The sequence below is a fragment of the Dipodomys spectabilis genome, unplaced genomic scaffold (genome assembly GCF_019054845.1).
Source record: "Dipodomys spectabilis isolate Male_0828 unplaced genomic scaffold, ASM1905484v1 ptg000001l, whole genome shotgun sequence".
In the NCBI taxonomy this organism is placed as follows: domain Eukaryota; kingdom Metazoa; phylum Chordata; class Mammalia; order Rodentia; family Heteromyidae; genus Dipodomys; species Dipodomys spectabilis.
In genome coordinates this window covers 7,391,430-7,407,825 of record NW_024870678.1, presented here as the reverse complement: position 1 = coordinate 7,407,825, position 16,396 = coordinate 7,391,430, and positions in this window count along the sequence as shown.

Sequence of the window (16,396 nt, the reverse complement as noted above, 5' to 3'; positions counted from 1 at the left end):
GGAAGTGGCGCTGTGGCTCAAGTGGTAGAGTGCTAGCCTTGAGCTGAAGAGCTGAGGGACAGTGCTCAGGCCCAGAGTTCAGGCCCCACGACCGGACCCCCCCCAAAAAAAGAAAAGAAATACATGAGGAAATGTTCACCATGCCTGGTTGTAAAGGAACTGCAAATAAAGTCAACCCTGAGATACCAGCTTACCCCTGTCAGAATGGCCCACATCCTAAAGTCAGACAACGACAAATGCTGGAAGGGATGTAGAGAAAAAGGAACCCTATTACACTGCTGGTGGGAATGCATACTTATACAACCACTTTGGAAAGCAGTCTGGAGGGTCCTTAGAAAGCTAAATATTGACCTCTCCTACGACCCAGCCATACCACTCCTAGGCATCTATCTTGAACAACAGGAACCAATATATAAGGACACATGCACCTCCATGTTTATTGCAGCACTGTTCACAATAGCCAGGATATGGAAACAACCCAGATGTCCCACCACAGATGAATGGATCCAAAAATTGTGGTATCTATACACAATGGAATATTAGGCAGCCATTAGAAAGGACAAAATAATGGCATTTTCAGGGAAATGGATGGAACTAGAAGAAATCATGTTGATCGAGGTAAGCCAAGAGCAAAGAGACAAATGGCACATGGTCTCCCTGATAAGTGGATGTTAAATCCAAAACATAAGGTTAACAAAGTTAACAAAGTTAACAACAAAGTTGACTTAAGAAACAAAGGACTTCCACTCATCTAGTCAAATAACCCCATGCTGCTGATCACATATATGGTATATATGTGCACACTGGAGGGAAACCAGGAGGACAACACAGAACTAGAGAGAATCAGGGAAAAACATAAAACAGTGGGACCCATCAGCTGTACTGGACATTGATAAAAAAAAAAAAGCAACTAAGAACACAATGGCAGTGGTGGGAGGGAAGAAACAGTGGAAAATAGGGAACAGCTGAAGCTATGAAAAATGAAATGTACATATCACCCAATGTGAAAGAAACAACTGTATTGTCAAAACTCATAGAACTCATAAATGTTATAGACCATGATAGACAATTTGCCCCATGAAAGTTAGAATGTGTTTGTGACTTTAACTAAACATCACTATCCCACAATACTGTGACATTTGGGAAATTATGCAATCACATAATCACAATAAAGAATATGAAAAAAAGCCTAATGGAATTTGGAATTCCAAATGGAATTTTGGAGAAGGAAAAAGGCTCAGAGTACAATAGTGAAAGAGGCTGAAGCCACTGTTTACCAATTCTATGTAGTCCTAATTAGAAAGACTGTCTTGGGTTTCTCCTGAGAAGCAGAAACAATAACTGATTACCATGAATCAGATTTCATTTCCTGAAACCAGGAACTGGAATAGAAGCTAAAGAAAGAGAGTAGAAGATGAACAGTTTGTCTCTATAGAGATTATGTTCCCCCCCCCCCCAAAGGAAACCCCCAAGGGCAGGCCAAGACCGACAAAGCTATGACATAGGAAAGTTATTCAAGTAATCATTGCTACAGTGTTACTGGTTCTGAGAGATGTTTCTAGTTTGCAGATATATCCAACACCAAGGAGTTGCAGTATCTCTAAAATGTCACCAAAGAACTGATTTGCATTATGGGCTTGTTTTACTTATCACCATCTTCATGTACTGAAGTTCTTTCCATCTCCCAAGCATTTTCTCAAATGCCGATCCCTCCCAAAATATTCTTGGAATTTTCTAAAACAGGGTCTCTCTTAAAGTAGGGTCTCTTCCTCGTAGTTTCTATTTGTACCACCAAAAGCATCTTGCAGAAGCTAAATTTTCAGTTTATGGCATATTGATAAATCAAGCCTGAATATAAAAATACTTTGGGTTGGTTCCCAAATATAGTACAAAATGATAGTAGGTAGAGCTTAGTCGAAAATTAAGTTCTTTGAGCTTCATTCTACTTAAATATAAAACTAGTATTGCTATGAGGATTAGTATTAATGGAAGTGAAATGAATGGCAGGGTACCTGGCATACATGGAGGCTTTCACTGCATGGAAACTATCATTAGAGATTTTGGAGTACATCCCTCATTTCACAGCACAGTCTTTGGAAATCACTTGTCTGAGGGTAGAGCCAAATGTAATTGACTTTGCATTCTGACCTTGTTCCTTAGACTAAGCCTGATGACTATGGCCTGGCTACCTCACTGTCTCAATCAAATTCTCTACAGGTCCTGTAAGTGGTCAACCTGACGAGATGTGGACCCTGAAAAAATAAAACATTCTGCTAACAAAACCTCAAAATTTATTGGAAATTAATTAGTAGTATATCTGGTTTTCAATGTAGCTCTTCCTTTTTAAATTTTTTTTAAATTTTATTTGATTGTACAGATGCTGTACAAAGGAGGGAGAGTTACATGAGTAAGGTAATGAGTACATTTCTTGTCGAACATTGTTAGCCCCTCCTTTGTTGTTCTCCTACTATCCCTTCCCTTCCCCCACCTCCCTCACTCCTCGACCCCTCCCCAAAGTTGTAAAGTTCATTTCCAATATAGTGTTTTGTGGTTATCATTGTTGCAAGGGATTATCCTGTGTCCTTGTTTCAGCGTTTTGTAGCAGGTAGCTTTTTTGCACTGTTAGTATAAATATAAGAAAAGTTTCTTGATAAATGAAAAGATAACTACCAAAAGGTCCATCAATCCCACTTTGTGGTATAATTTTCTACAAACAATACTTACATATAGGTGTAGGTATAAATGAGAGGGAAGAATTTTGCTGTGTTAAATTTAGCAGAAAAATTATTCTAAAGGCCATGGATATGTGAAAATAGATTAAAAAAAAACATTGTTTGAGAAGACTCGCGCTCTCTTTGGTTCAATGTATGCAGTGCCAATGGAGAGCACAGAGCTTTTGAAAACTTTTTCCAAGAAAGTATTTCTTGATGTTTATTCTGTATGTATTCATCACATCTAAGAGCTTGTATCTCACACCACTTTTCCTTTCTGAATGAAATCCAAAAGTACTTCTCTCCTAGGCAAAGACAGAAGATTTGTGTTGTCTCCATGGTGTTTACCATCCAAGATTCCCTTTACAATGAAGTAGTAAAAATATAACACTGGTCAAAAAGAAATATTCTCATTACCTAACTGTACATCACCTTTACAATAAAATTAAATTTAATTAAAAAATGCATGGCTCTCTTCACTTGTCTTCCATCTCTCTTCATTGTCTCTAACAACCTAGTGACTCCTTTTCCTAGATTTCTTGTCTTCTTTTTATTCCTACTGTTCTCTTTTATTGACTACAATTAATGTATTCAGACACTGACATTTCCCTTCAGTGTTTCCTACAACTTCTTCTCAGTGTTCAGATCATGAGTGGAAGCCAGGGTCATGGTTTACCCACACAAATAAAGCATCCTGCCTTTGCTAGCCATCCTCACTGATATGGGACTGAAACTACGTTTGGGCCAGTGAATGATATCAGTAACAAAGAACTTCTCTAAGAAATCATATTCCCTGATCATTATGCAATGGAAAACAAGTCTGCTTTTCTAGCTAATTACTCACATCTCAAGTATTATTCGAATAAAGGACAAAGGGTATGGTAGAAGGCAGAAAATAAAGCGAAAGCATTTGATGAGTGATAAAGGACAAGGGGAAGAGAAACAAGTGGAATTAAAGTTGGAACCTGGGGTGGAAAGAAGGCAGAAGGGACAGAAGCAATATCCTAGCTATAAAGTGTCTCTGGTTCCACAGTTGAGTTAAAACAACATCCACAACGAAGGGAGGAGGAACCACCTCAATTCCAGGATATTCCCACCTGCAGCTTCTTGGCAAAGAGAATGATTTGTCTTAATGGTACTGGTTTGTGACTTTTATTACTTCTTTTTGGAGGGACTGCAATTCCAACTCAGGGTCTCAGCATTGCTAGGCAAGAGCTCTACCACTTCAGTCACATACCTCAGCCCTTTGTCTTTGTTTTCCAAATGAGTTCTTATATTGTTGGTCCAGGCCATCCTCAGACTATGATTCTCCTACCTACCTCTCCCATATTGCTAGGATGGTAGGTGGACACTCACATGTCTGGCTTTTTGTTGTTGAGATGGAATCTTGCTAAGCTTTTGTTTGTTTCAAACTAGTCATACCCATCTCCACTTCTCAAGTTGCTGAGATTACAAGTGTGAGTCACTGGGTGCAGCTTTAAATTTCATTCTTTACAAATTAAAGATGACACCAATAATCACTGCAATGGTGATCCATTCACTTGATTTCTAATATTTCTTGGTAGAAACAAAAATGGTGCAGCTACAGCTACTCAGTGAGTTGTGCTTATGTTGCTCGATATGCTATCTTCTTCATACTTAAGCTTAAAGAGAGAGAATATTTAAATGAATTACTTTGTGTTCATGGTTTGCATATTCTGAAGACATTGTTGAAATACAAATCTTAAAAACTGAAAGGAAGGCTTAGCACTGGGGACTCATCTGTGATATTAGCTACTCAGGAAACTAAGATCTGAGAATGGCAGTTCAAAGTCAGCCAGGGCAGGAAAGACCATGAGACTCTTTTCTCCACTTAACCACCAGAAAACTAGAAGTGGAGCTGTGGATCAAAGTGGTAGAACACTAGCCTTGAGCAAAAAGAGCTCAGGGACACTGCCCAGACCCTGAGTTCAAGACTAAGGACTGACAAAAAAAAAATTAAAAGGAAGGTTTTGATACATATCTGAATACCTCTTTCTCCATCCACTTCATTTTACTGTTAAACGTCCAACACAATGTTCTAAATGTGACTAGAATTATTAACTACTTCTCACTTGGAAGACTGCTTCTAAGAGCACACTTTTCTTAAGCTCAAACTGTGTGACCTTTCTATATTTCTTGTTATATCAACTTTGAGCTCTTTCACCTGCTTTTAATCCTGACCCACAAAATTTGTGACTGCAGCTTGCTGTAAGCTTCATAGGCCTCTGAGTTTTCTTAATGAAGAATTAGTTAGTCTCTGGAGGAATAAGATCATTTTTTAAAGGTAGTTTCCCTAGGCTAGCCTTCAACTCACAATCCTCCTGTCTCAGTCACTCACATACTGGGAGGAGGTGTATGCTACCATGCTCCTCAAGCAGGAAGAGCATACTGTCAAGATTTCACAAACAGGAACACTTAAGTGCAGGAGCTTCTTCCACATGGTGTATAGTCCAGGAATTCCTTAACGGAGGTGGTCATACATCTAATGAGAGAGAGAAAGGGGTTCTGGCTGAAAGTCTGTCTTTTCCCCCAGGATGTCTCTTGCAACCCACACTCACACTTGCTGAATGTGGCCTGCAAAAATGTCAGTTTTACCAACCAATCATCAAACTGTTCCCCCAAAAGAGCAGACAAAGCTACATGTTTACAGTGATGACTCAAAAAGTGGCAATCGATGCACTCTGCAACAGATAAGTTTCAGTAATCCCTGTCCTGGAAAAAGCTACTTCCAATTAAATTTTTAAAAAAAGAAATGAAATGAAGGTCAGCTAGGTTGTTACACTTTTCTAAGACTAAAATTCCACTTTTCAATGAGCTTATAAAATTGAAAATAATTCCTGTATTACTCTCAGGGTATGAAGAGAGCCTGCAGAGCATCGGGCCTGGGGATTTATGATACTACTATTACGTTGCAGCTTTTATTAATAGATTTCTTCTTAATTCTATTGCAAAATCCATACTGTTTGAAAACAAATTTTTATGAAGTTTTTAGCTTACATTAACATTTTCCACCATGTTCAACATAACATTGCATTTTAGTTGTTTTTTTTAAGATAAAAGAAGTAAATATATACATTTGTAGCCTTGGATAATTACTGCAGGGTCATTGATAAATGTACTAAGTATACAAATATATAGAGATTAAGTGTTGTTCTTACTTTTAGAAAAATTAGTTTTTCCAATACAAGAAAAATTGGTTAATAAATAAAAGTCTAAATTGGTTAAATATACATTTTAATATTGCACCATCTCAATCTACTCTGAATGCCATTTTTTATTAGAGCCCAAGAGTGAAGTGATCTTTCCCAGCAAGACAGCCAAGGACATAAAGATGATCAAATAAGTAAAGAAGAAAGGCGAGTGTAAATGCCTTTGTATAGCTTCAAGCGGTTGTGTAGAAAGGTAACAAACAGAAAAAGATTTAATTCTGAACCTAAAAAGGCAAGACATAAAACTAGATCAATATGGATATGGGGAAAGGAATAAAAGAAAACATTGCATAGAAACAAGATCACTCAGCATCCATCTATAAAATGAACCATGGCATTTGGAGGATAATAAATAGAAAAAAAGACAATTCCATGTCAACCAGTTACTGAAAGAGTATCTAATATGGATAGCCTACGTAGGAGTGAATTTTAAATTTAAGTATATCCTTCTCCTTAAGGAGACATCTACCAAACACAAGACATACCAGAATCCCATAAGTCTTTAATATTCAAAGAAAAGGATGCTCAGTCACTACACAGGCCTATGTAACTGCACAAAGAAATGCAGTGTGTGGTAGGGGTTGCCTAATGAAGCCGATTGTGAGACTAAGATTCCAGTAGAATTAAATCTTATGGTGGAATTTCAGCAAATAAGGAAAACAAGCTTGGTCAGGTCCAACCTTTCATCTAGGTGTGGAGACAGTACCAAAGATGTTGTGACTAACATTTCTTGAGTGATAGAATAAATGTTAGTGGCTTGCTTGGGGAAAAAAATCTCAAAGATCTCATTACCCCCATGTGGTTACCAAACTTAATCCCTAAATATAAAAAAAGAATCAGACACTTAAACAGTATGCCTATTACTCAGACCTGTCATTCTGGCTACTCAGGAGGCTTAGAAGTGAGGATTGGGATTCAAAGCTAGCCTGGGAAGGAAAGTCAGCAACACTCTGATCTCCAATAAACTACTGAAAAAAGCCAGAAGCAGAACATGACTTAAATGGTAGCACACTAGCCTTGAACTAAAGAAACTTAGAGATAGCAACCAGGCACTAAGTTCAAGCCCCAGGACTCACATACACCCCCCCACACACACACACACACAACTATGTGCTGGTAAATATAGTAATTTCATGTTGTTAACACATCAGTAAAGTTCAGAATTCTTTCTCCAGTGATCACAGAAAGCATTCATCAATTGCCTGACCTTTTATACCTATAGCATACCTTCAGGCCTAAGACCAAATCGTGCAGAAAATTTCCAACTGTCCTCTCATTCACTCAAAGCCTTGGCATCAAACTGGTAGCTTAACCTTTCAAATTTGTATTAAGCAAACACATGCTGGACCTAGGGAAATGAGGCTAGAGGAAATGAAGAGTTTTAATAATGAAGAGCTAAATATGATTTAATAAACAGAGAAATATCATCTCTGGAAACAAATGAATCAGAAATTGACTAGTTTTTCCTCTCATTAAATTATGTTTGCCTGGTTATCATCTCATTTCCTTCCTTGGGGATAATTTTCCTGAGGCTGCATGGAGATAGTGCTTGGTGCTTCCCAGGGCTCTCTTCTACCCCAAGTGAGTTCCCTGTGGTTTTTGATAACACAGTGGACCTTTTGACTGCCCGCCATGAGGAAACCAACAGCCAGGAAAATTCAGGCATGGGTATTTTGCCCCTGGCAGTACACACCTCCCACAAAGGCAAGGTAAAAGTTATAAAAAATTAAAACACAGTGTTATATATACTGTGTGGTAGTCAATGGTTAAAAACATCACAAAGAAACTTATGCCTTTGCAAAGGCGAAGTTAGGCTGTGTCTGTAACAGTGGTGGCTAACATGGAGGTCTACAGAAAAATAAAAATCCATGAACTAAAAACCTTGATCTCCTGACATTTATGTGTGGATCCTCCACATACAAGGCTTTAAGACTAAAGCACTGTACATCCTTCAAGAAGGCAGACAGCAGAATGCTGGGCACTGGTGGCTTATTCCTGTAATCTTAGCCACTCATGAGGCTGAGATCTTTAATCAAGGTTTAAAGCCATCCTAAGCTGGAATGTCCATAAGACTCTTACCCCCATATAACCAAGAAAAAAGCCAGAAGTAGAGCTATGTCTCAAGTGATAGAGTGCTAGCCTTGAACAAAAATACTTACATACATACATACATACATACATATATACATACATACATACATACATATGTACATACATACATACAAGATCATGGACAGTGCCCAGGCCCTGAGTTTAAGCCCCAAACCCATACACAAACACGAAAAGGAAAGATAGAAAGTTAGCAGGTATTTCAGAGAAACAAATAGGACACTCCAAGACCCAAAAGTACATTTCAATTTGCTGCCTTCAAGATCAGGGGAGACAAAATGTTGGATGCACATGTGGAGGAGGAGTGTGAAAGATAAAATAGATAAACTAGAATATGAAGGCTCTCATCTGGCTCTGAGAATCTTTGGGATTCATCCAACAGCACAGCTACTGTAGTGTTCAGATTGCCTTTTAAAATTTTGCTTTTTACTTGTTCTAACAGTATCAGAATTTGAACTTGAGGCTTCAGACTTGCTCTGCATGCTTGCTTTGGTAAGTGTTTTAACAGTTGGACCAAGAGTCTAGTCTATCTTTTTTTTTTTTTTTGCTGGTTAGTTTGCAGATAAAAGAGGTGAATACTTTTCCACCTGACTAAAACTGTGATTCTCCAGATTCCAGCTTCTTCAGTTGCAAGAGCTACAGATGTAAGCCACCAGCTCAGCTAAATCTTTGATAGATGTCACTAGTTAGAATATGGAAGCTAGAATAAAGAGGAAGTCATAAAAAAACCAAGTAGGTTACTAAATGTTGATGCAATGTGGCATGGGAAGCATAATGAGGGTATAGGTGACACAGAAGTCCTAGAGACAATTAAAGCATGTGGTCAGAATTTTCACTTCTACACAATTTACAGACTGTCTACAATTTCTGAAAAAGGATATCAGACACTTTGCATTTATTATCTTTCACCATTACCACTCCTTAGGGTTATTAATTATATTGTGGCATTGTGTAAAATCAAATTATAGCTCAATATTGCTAACAGACTTGTCCATAGCAACTCTATCAGGCAACAGTTACTAAAGCCATATCCAAACCAGATTTTCCATTTCAACATTCCACCAATTTTCAAAGAACTTCAGTATCTTTTTCTCTCTCCATCTGCAAAAATCTCTAGGAAACAGACAGAAAATAGACAATACTACTAATCTCCATTCAACAGTTGAGGTTGTCATGCTCTAGGTCCCATAGTTTATAATGTCAAAAGTGATGGTGGTTTTTATTTCCAGTTCCTATATTGTCATATGCTGCATTCACTCCTGTTCTTCCTACCTCTTACCTATGAACTTCACACATAATCCTATGTAGCTGACGGCTCATGAATATGGGTCATAACCAAAGGAGAACTGAAGAAAATGTAAGGATAGTTGAGCGGAACCCCACAACTACTAGATTTCATGTAGGAGTGAATGTCATACTAATGATGGGTAATGAAAGAAGCTGATTCAAAGACTCTCCGTTCTTTGTGTGTCTCATTTCTCTTTATCTTTATCTTTCTGTCTCTTTCTGTGTCTCCATTTCTCTCTCTCTCTCTTTACACACACACACATTTGTGTACACACACAAACACACATACACACACACGCAGATCCACATTTTTTTATCCCAGGAGTATTAATCAGAGGAACACTGGAATCCAAGTCTATTCAAAAGTCTGATTTTATTTTCAGATCTCATCAGGGATTGAGTCCACAGACTTAAATTTTTGCACGAGGAATTTAAGTTAAATGGAAAGAAGAACTTTCTGACATTGAGAATTATAAAACATAAAAATGGCTTGCCACTAGAGATGGCAGTGCTTCCGTCTCTGAAAGGCTATAAAATAGCAGAGGCTGCCCTTTGCCTGCAGTGGTTTGGAGATGGTTCTAAATGGAAGTGGACTCTTTGGGAAAGTACTGGACCAGGTGACCTTTCACAGTCTCTTTTAGTCTCTAAATTTCATTACTCTGTAATCCTATTAAAGAGAAAAAATACGTGCAATAATGCCCACTCATTCGGAGGTCAAGCTTCTGAAAACCTCTAAAGTTGATATATAGCCTTAAACTCAAAAGGGAAAAAAGAAGGAAAAAGGAAGCACTCAAGCATGAAGAAATATTAACTATTAGACTCAAACCATTATACTTATTCTCCTAGCAAGGTACAGCCACCTTTAGACCCCTACGAGACAACTATGTGTAAAATAAGACATGGATAAAGGTAACAGTGCACAAAAGAGACAGACCTAAAAGAACAAATAAAATAATTTAGCTCACTTTAAAGAGCTAGAGATTTTATATCCCAATTGTTTTTGAAAATATCTACTATAAAGTACAACTAAACCAAAGTTTTATATAATCACTCAGAGTTAGCATAAAACTCTTGCCTTGCTTTTTTTTTGTTTTTGTTTTGTTTGTTTTTAGTCAGTCATAATGCTTGAACTCTGGGCCTGGGTGCTGTCCCTCAGCTCTTCAGCTCAAGGCTAATGCTCTACTACTCTACTACTCTAACGCTCTACTACAACACCACTTCCAGTTGTCTGGTGGTTCATTGGAGATAAGAGTCTCATGGACTTGCCTGCCTGGACAGGCTTTGAGCCGTGATCCTCAGATCTCAGCCTTCTGAATAGCTAGGTTTAAAGATGTGAGTCACTGATGCTTAGCTCCTTGCTTTGCTTTTTAAGCATTGACTACTTTGGAATACAGGTGTATATTTTAAAAACAATTGTTTTATATTTATTCATGAAATTGCAAAACTTTAAAAATTAAAGGGAAAACTTAAATGACTAATCTTAAAATATCTATATGAGATTTCAGTATTTAAATATATTCCAAACATATACATATATTTTCCTGTGGCTCAAGTGGTAGAGTGCTAGTCTTGAGCTGAAGAGCTGAGGGACAGTGCCCAGGCCCAGAGTTCAGGCCTCATGACTGGATTAAAAAAAAAAAAAAAAAAAAGAATCCCTTATGTAGCATTTGCACTATGTTAAATATTATTGTGAAGGTAATCTAAACATGCTTTTAAGTATAAAAGAAGGTGTGAGTCAGTTAGATGCAAGTTCTATGCCATTTTATACAAAACATGTTATCACCAGCTAATTTTTACACTTACTGAGGATCCTAGAGTGAATCATTCATGTACAGCAAAAAAATTCTTTCAAATACGTTTTTCAAAATATGTGAGCTCTCTATATAGCATTTTTACAATAAAAATGTACCCAAAAAAGATGCGAGCCAAGTTTAAGGATTATGCCTGTAAAACCTAGTAGTTAAAGCTGAAACAAGAAGATTGCAAGTTTAAAGCCAGCCTGGTCTATATAACAAAGTTCTGTCCCAAATGTTAAAATAAATAAAGTAAAATAAGTAAATAAGTAAGTTGAGGTCAATTTCAGAGGTCATTACAACAGAAAAAGAAATGAAATAAATTGAGATGAAAAAAAAAATAGAGGTACTGCTAGAGTCTGCAACAAGACTCACTTGTTGAAGGCTGGGTCCCCAGAATACGGTGATGGAAGTTTGAGAAGATAGAGCCAAGTGGGCTGGAGTGAGATATTTGGGACCTGTCATTGAAGCGGATATCAAGTCCCGGCACCTTCTCCCGCTCTTTCATCTGCTGCCATGAGGTGTTTTCTGTTGTTTATGTCAGGTATTTTGTCACAGTGTCAGAACACTGACTAGCACCAGAAGTAAATCAAGTTGAATCTAGGTGTAAAATCATGACCAAAAAAAACCTCTATGCAAATAAGGGAAACCATGGAATGGGAAGGGGAAACAAAGGAGGAGGCAACAATGCTTGATAAGAAATGTACTCATTATCTTGCCCATGTAATTGTAACCCCTCTATATGGTATTTTCACAATAAAAAAAACCCTCTATGCTATTTAATCCCTCCCTGTTCAGAAAAATGAAAACGAACAGTCAGATTTTGGGTTGTTGTTAGTTTCCATGATCAATTCAGCCTTACCATCAAGCACCTTTGAGTATTGCATAAGACAATTTAAAATCTCTTTCTTCAAAATGCATTTCCTGTATTGTCCAGGTTATTCTGCCCTCAGAGAAGCTATCATACTTTTCTTACAAAAGTAAGGGAAAGGCCAAAAGCATGTCATAGCCTGCAGAAACCAAAGCACCCATGGAAGCTCACTACATGTCATAGCCTGCAGAAACCAAAGCACCCATGGAAGCTCACTACTCTCTACAGAGGTACTGAGAATCAGTCTCTGCTTTCAAGTTGAAATCTGTAATGATGTCCTTCACAATCCACAGACTTTTCATCAACATGTAAGGCTATAATCCTCCAAATTGTAATTCCTCATATTGGGAGGCACAGAATGGTTTCCCCCTTTTTTTTTTTGGTACAAATCCTGCTAGATACACTTCCTTGGAGACCAGAGTAGAATAGAAACCCAGAGATCATTCAATTCACAGTGTTTATAATACAAACACAAACCATTTGCTCAGAGGAAATCTAGTTTTCCTGCTGTAAAACACTGAAAGAAATTTCTCCTGGGAGTTCACATAAGGATGTATATTGAACCAGAGCTTGACAAGATTTTTACAAATATGTGTGATAGTGCCTTTTCTGTGACTATTTCTTATAGTGTCTCCCAACACAGGCTGATGGCATAAATCCAAAATGCAATTCTGTACAAGCAACTTTACAAGGGTCTGAAACAATGCAAAACAAGTGTACAGTTCTCCAATGATCTGGTTGAATCAGAATTTTAAAGCATAACAAAGGAAGGGGTATATTCACAGCAAAACCTCCAGGCATGTTTTGTAAATACTCTTTTCATACCAAAAGAAAACATCATCAGGGATAGAAGCTAGGCTATGTGTGAATTGTGTGTGTAATTCACAGCTTTAATTACTAGACTACAATTTTAAAAACTAGAGAAAGTCAGCTTTAAGGTGAGTCTTTATTTCTGAAACCTCATCCATGAAATCTATCCATTATATATGTATTAATATCTCTGAGTCTTTCATTAATATCTATTTGAATGAACCTCTCATGTTTCAACTAAAAACTTTCCAAAACGTTCTCTTTGCTTTACCTGCCAAGATATTTTCCCCATGTAGCAATCCTTATCAAATCAGGAGCTAAAGAATAAAAGTACAGACTGAATTAATAAAACTGATACCCATTTATCATTGCTTTTTGACCAGAATGAAATTGGAAATATTCTCAGACACCAAAGATCAGCAGGAGATTGAACATGCCACAGCTTACTTACATTTTTAGTTCCCATTATCTGAACCACCAGTTCCAAAATGATAGCAAACAGACCCTGGACATCTGTGCCAAATAGTCTGGCTCAAACTAAACAGAAAATGTTGACTTTCTATACAGCTCAAAAATGTTCAAATTAGGACAAAAGACCACAAAAGCAATTGTCTATGGCAAGTCCCATGCATTTTGATACTGAAATTGAAATATAATTTATTCTAAGTAATTTCATGTGTCTCATCAAGCTTATGAAAGAAAAACTCAATAAAACAATTTGCATATATTTGTGCCATGTGTCCCTAAAGAGATGACCAATAAGACCTCAGCATCTTTTCCTCAATAGCTTGGGTCATCAAGTTCAGTGTCACCTCTGGCACTTAAGCAATCCCAAATAATTATTAATTTTCCAAGTAACTATCTGCTGGGTATTCACTATATGTCTGACATGTTTTTAAGACTCTAAATTTGGAGCAGTCAGTAGAGCTAACAAAAATCTTTTCCTCTTAAAGTTTAGATTATATCAATAGAACAAAGGCAAAAATTGTTTGAATAAGATTATAATAAGTGCTATAAATGAAATGAGATAGAAACTTTACAAACTGGAAGTGGAGGATGCAAGTTTAAATTTTAAATAAGGTAGTCAAGGAAAGCTTCGTTATCTAGTAAGACAAAACCTGAAGGAGGTTTAGAGAGCTAGACATGTGAACCCTCAGTAAAAGAGCCTACAAGAACAGCCCAGGAGCAGTTTTAGATTGCTTGATGTCTAGCCAGTCTAGCATAATTTTTAAGTTGGAAGAATAAGAAGGATAAAGTCAAAGAGGTCAGGGCAGTGGAGTGTGCAGATCAGGAACGATCCTGTAGATCACTGTAATGGTACAGATTTTCATCATAGTTGTGAAGTTATTGCATTGTCTGGAGCAGAGACTGTTCTGAGCTGAATTGTATTTTAATGGGATTGGTGTGGCTACTGAGATGAAAGGCATAGTGTGGAAACAGAGAAGGTGCTTTATTCTCCCTGGAGGAGTGGGTTGGGAGCAGAAAAGGTCCAAAAATATTTTGAAGACAGGAGTAAGCCTTAGATAGGTATTCTTGATAAACACAGAAACATCACACAGAAAGTGAGTATATTATGGATGCTAAGGAAAATGTAGGTAAGGAGTAGATCATATAGAGACAATTCTGAAAGAAGCAAGACTCAACAACATCTCGAAGGGACTAAATAATCCAGGAAGAAAGCAGTAGCTAGAGCACAAGAGACATTTAAATAGAAAAGACAGAGTGATATGTGTAGCATAGTTAGACAGTAAGAACCTGAAATGGAAGCCTCACACACCCACATCTACTCAACAAAGACCTGTAACATAAGAGGATGATTAAAGAAATCAGAAGGCAGGGAGAATATGGACATTGATTCAATTTAAAAAAATGAAGAAAAGAAAGGAGACTATATTGAAGCCTCAGTCCTGTGCAAATTGAAAAGCTAAGGAGATAATCTCAGAGGCAAGGATTGCATGGGAATTTTTAAGGAGTAAAATAAATCCTATTCAAGTTAATCTTTTTTCCTGAAAGCTGTATAAAAATATGATGGAGTCAGTGCTCTAATAGATCTATCAGTCTTTCGAGAAAACCATTGTTTCCAAAATGTTTAACTTATTTTGCAATTTTAGTGCCTTAGAGATGTGAAGAATAAAGAAGTTTCTTCTATGTAGAATAAAATGTGCACTTGGATGCCGTTAGTCACAATAGATACACTAAAGGATGATGATGGAAGGCTGCCATGTTGCTAGGGAAATGTGAGCAGCAATAGAGATCTACTCAGAAGTAGAAGTTCATAATCCCAAGTAGACTGAAAAAGAAGTCTTTACACCTGAAGTATAAAGTAGGACTTGCTATATACAACATGTCAGATGGGGACAATGAGTTAATAGTGTAATTAATCAAAGTCAGCTAATTATCTTTTCATGCTATTTATTATTGTGGTGTGAGTTGGACTCAAGTCCTGATGGATCATGAATGGCCTTGTGGTATAGTAAAGTTTAGAATTACAAAACCCTACTTTACATTTCTAGACATAGATAGTCAACATTGAATGGATTGAGTAAGATGACTATTCTGGGTTTACTTTTTCTCACGTGTAATGCCATTTCAATATTACAATTACAGAGGTAGGTGACTATTTGAAATGACACTGTAAATGGACTGTATTACAATAAGGCAGAACTAAGAAATATTGTGAAGCTAAGAAAGGAATTTGGCTGGCTGGAAGACTTTCACTGACTATTTTGCCTCCTCCATTCTGAAACATCACCATAGTAAAGGAAAATATTTCAGTTAGACACAGTGGCAAAGTTTTATTATCTTCACTCAGAAGAATAATTAAAAGTTGCAAATTGTGGCAAATATGGACATATAAGGTGGGAAGTGTGACATTTTTAAGATGGATATTTTAATATTTTTTTTCCAAGTAACACCACAGAAGTGACCACCTAATTTGTCTCCTCATAATCTTGGCCTCAGGATCAATTTCTCACATTCTATCTCCTTCATTTTACTTTAGCTTATGGCTTTTCACTCCCTTTATCCTAACTGGCAATCCTAAAGAATTATAAATCACCCCCAAGAGTGAAGTAAGAGGAAGCAGAAGAGTTGCACGGGGATTCAGCCAATCAATGGTTATTTAATAACCACAGAGTACTCAGGTCAATTCAACAAACATGAGTTATGTTGAGCACACTGGACAGACATAATTATATGAATGAATGTGGCTTGTGCTCTTGGGATGTGCCATATGGCTGTAGAGATTAGAGTTAACGACATAAATCAGTTAGGGAATGATGCCTATTTTGAGCTCTAACTATGCTAAATGATCATAAGACATTACATGTCATATCTACAACAAATCTATGAATTATGTCTTTTGTAGTTTTTTTCTGTAGAGGAAATGGTTTCACAAAGGTTAAATAGATTGTTCAATATATGATGGTTATGTAATGTTGATCACATACTAGCCATGAATCTGATTCTATATGTAAATGCAGGTACCATTGATATACCAAAGGGCTTCCATGTGCAAAATATGCCAGTAGTGTGACATGCTGTATAAATTTGTATCTGTAGGCTAGATAAACCAGATATGTAACC